At 36.8% G+C, this 3,119-nt stretch overlaps 1 long non-coding RNA gene across 1 annotated transcript in view; it reads right to left on the bottom strand.

Annotated features, from left to right (window-relative positions):
- Positions 1–2,280: 2,280 nt before the first annotated feature.
- The window catches only part of LOC130235120 (uncharacterized), a 2,412-nt gene continuing 1,573 nt past the window's right edge, over positions 2,281–3,119 (bottom strand). The window contains exons 2-3 of the long non-coding RNA XR_008838365.1: positions 3,071–3,119; positions 2,281–2,418 (exon numbers count right to left, since the gene is read on the bottom strand). The exon at positions 3,071–3,119 is cut by the window's right edge and continues 50 nt beyond it. This is a non-coding gene — a long non-coding RNA (uncharacterized LOC130235120). The remainder of the gene's footprint in view (positions 2,419–3,070) is intronic.

The following is a 3,119-nucleotide window of genomic DNA, read 5'->3' on the forward strand; positions in this document are numbered from 1 at the left end:
ACACACAATGATGGAAAAACATACATTTTACATTGAATAATAAACTTTCACACATATTGTGACAATTTCTCTTCATATTAATCATTAGACGCTTGAATTTAATATTTCCTAAATGCAAAAAAACAAAGCCCTATTGTAGATTTTATGCAATGTGGACACCAAAAAGCATCGCATCTACGGTCCACAGCGAGAATAATAATTGATCAGTTTCCCATATAGCTCAATTCATGGCTTATTTTCCTGAATTATGGAATTGATCTCTGCTTTGTTATAACTAAAAATAAATAAATTTAAGAAAACAAGCTCATTAAAACTGTCAGGGTCTTTCTAAATCCATTCCTTATACAACTCATGAACTTAACTTTGCAGAATTTATTAGCTTTGATCATAAGCCAGGGGTGTCCAAACTGAGTACTGGAGAGCCGATGTCCTGCAGATTTCAACTCCAACTTGCCTCAACACACCTGCAAGGATGTTTCTAGAAAGCCTAGAAAGAGTTTGGACACCCCTGAATGAAGTCTACAAAAAGAAGCATGTTTTACATTACAAATACACACAATCATGGAAATACGTACATTTTACACTGGACTTTCATCCATTTCGTGACAATTAAATATTCGTAACAACCATCAGACACTTAAGTTTAATATTTCCTACATGCAGAAAATAAATCCTTGTATATTTAACTTGATGTGGACAAAGCATCATATCATTTTTTCTAAATCTTTATAGATTCTGCTTTAACAAAAAAATAAACATCTCATATTTTTAAGTCAAAAATAACTCAAATTTCAGAAAACAAGCTCAACATAACTGTGAAGATCTTTATAAATGCATAATTTGTTATACTTAACTTATGGACTTAACTTTGCAGAATTTATTTGTCTTGAGTTTAATATTTCCTACATGCAGAAAATAAACCCATATATAGTAAATTTAATGTGATCTGGAAACCGAAAAGCATCTCTTATCTTTAACCAACAGTGAGAAAAATAATTGAACAATGTTTCCAGCTTATTTTCTTGAATTATGAGATCAATCTCTGCTTTGTTTTAACTAAAAATAAATAAACATTTGATATTTTTAAGTCAGAAACAACACAAATTTCATAAAACAAGCTCAACATAAACGTAAAGATCTTTCTAAATGCATAATTTCTTATACAACTCATGAACTTAAATGATCAAAGCTAATAAATACTGCAAAGTTAAGTCAAGGGTGTCCAAACTCAGTCCTGGAGGGTCGGTGTCCTGCAGATTTCAACTCCAACTTGCCTCAACACACCTGCAATGATGTTTCTAGAAAGCCTAGTATGGTTTGGACACCCCTGAATTAAGTCTGCAAAAATAAGCATGTTTTACTTTACAAATACAAATATTTTCTTCCATATTGTGACAATTAAATATTCATGATAATCTTCAGACACTTAAGTTTAATATTGTACGCAAAAAAATAAACCTATATTGTCATCTGGACACCAAAAAGCACCTCTCATCTTTAACACACAGTGAGAAAAATAATTGAACAATGTTTCCAGATTATTTTCTTGAATTATGAGATCAATCTCTGCTTTGTTATAACTAAAAATAAATAAACACTTAATATCAAGTCAGAAATGCTACATATTTCAGAACACAAGCTCATCATAACTGTGATGATCTTTCTAAATGCATAATTTCTTATACAACTCATGGACTTAACTTTGCAGAATTTATTAGCTTTGATCATTTAAGCCAGGGGTGTCCAAACTTTGTCCTGGAGGGCAGGTGTCCTGCAGATTTCAACTCCAACTTGCCTCAACACACCTGCAAGCATGTTTCTAGAAAACCTAAAACAAAGGTGCCCAAATTCTGTCCTGGAGGACCAGTGTCCTGCATATTAGTTCCAACCCCAATTAAACACCAAATCAAGCTCTTTCTAGGTATACTAGAAACTTCCATGCAGGCGTGTTGAAGTTGGAGCTAAACTCAGCAGGACACCGGCCCTCCAGAACAGAGTTTGGACACCCCAGGCCTAGTAAAAGCTTGATTAGCTAGCTCAGGTGTGTCTGACTGGGATTGGAACCAAGCTTCACAGGACATCGGCCCTCCAGTGCCAAGTTCGGACACCCCTGATTCAAGTCTTCAACATCAGAAGCAGAGATCAATTGCATAATTTGAAAAAACAAAACTACAATTACTAGATACAGGAAACATTTATTTGTCTTAAATCATTTTGTCAAACACAAGATACAACTTGACCAAACACGCAAGACACTTAAAAACATGCATCATAAACGAATTAAATAAAATAAATGCATTTTATTTCATGTATAATGTGCTTTTCCGTACAAAAATGCAGCCGAACAATTCCCCATGCTCTTCACAGGCCGGGACAAGTGCAATACTTCCAGCGCAGAGCATTGCGGCCGATCCCAACCTGCAAAGAAAGGGATGCTGTGATCTGACGGGACGCCGCCTGGAGATTCCCTCACTGCTATGATCAGTTTTGCATGGATTTGCACAGCAACGATATAAACGCTGACTGCAAACCAGCAAAACTAACCAGGACAGTGTGCACGAAGCGTGAACAAATCGAACAATCTCAGCGACGCTAGCATCTAGAAGTACTAGAAGTGCTCACATTGCAGTAGATCAGGATTTCCACAAACTACCTGCACTATAAGCACTTTAATACTGCTGGAATCAGAAAGATTAACAGTTTTACACACCTGAATGAAAGCAAAAATGCTCAAAGCCAGAAGCACAGGAGAAAAGATGGGGAAAGCAGGCCACCATCAGTTTTGCATAGATTTGCACAACTCAATATTTCTTGTAGTGCAACTATGCAAAACTAGCAGAGAACTGCATGAAGTTAAAGAATAGAAGGATAGCCAATGGGGGAGCAGCAGCGGGGAGGGTTTTGCCAGCCCCTTATGCCAGAAGGGGCACTTAGGGCAGTAGGTGCTAGTCTATTTCACTATCTGCACTAAATGCACCTTAGCATAAGCAGTAGATGATGATTGCGCTCGAGTTTTTGCGTCACGGTAAAGCTTGAAGTGCCTCCACTGCAGTAGATTATATTGAACTACCTGCACTGTAAGCACTTTGACACTACAGTGACATGAGGTGGGACAGGTC

Source organism: Danio aesculapii, chromosome 9 (genome assembly GCF_903798145.1).
Source record: "Danio aesculapii chromosome 9, fDanAes4.1, whole genome shotgun sequence".
NCBI lineage: Eukaryota > Metazoa > Chordata > Actinopteri > Cypriniformes > Danionidae > Danio > Danio aesculapii.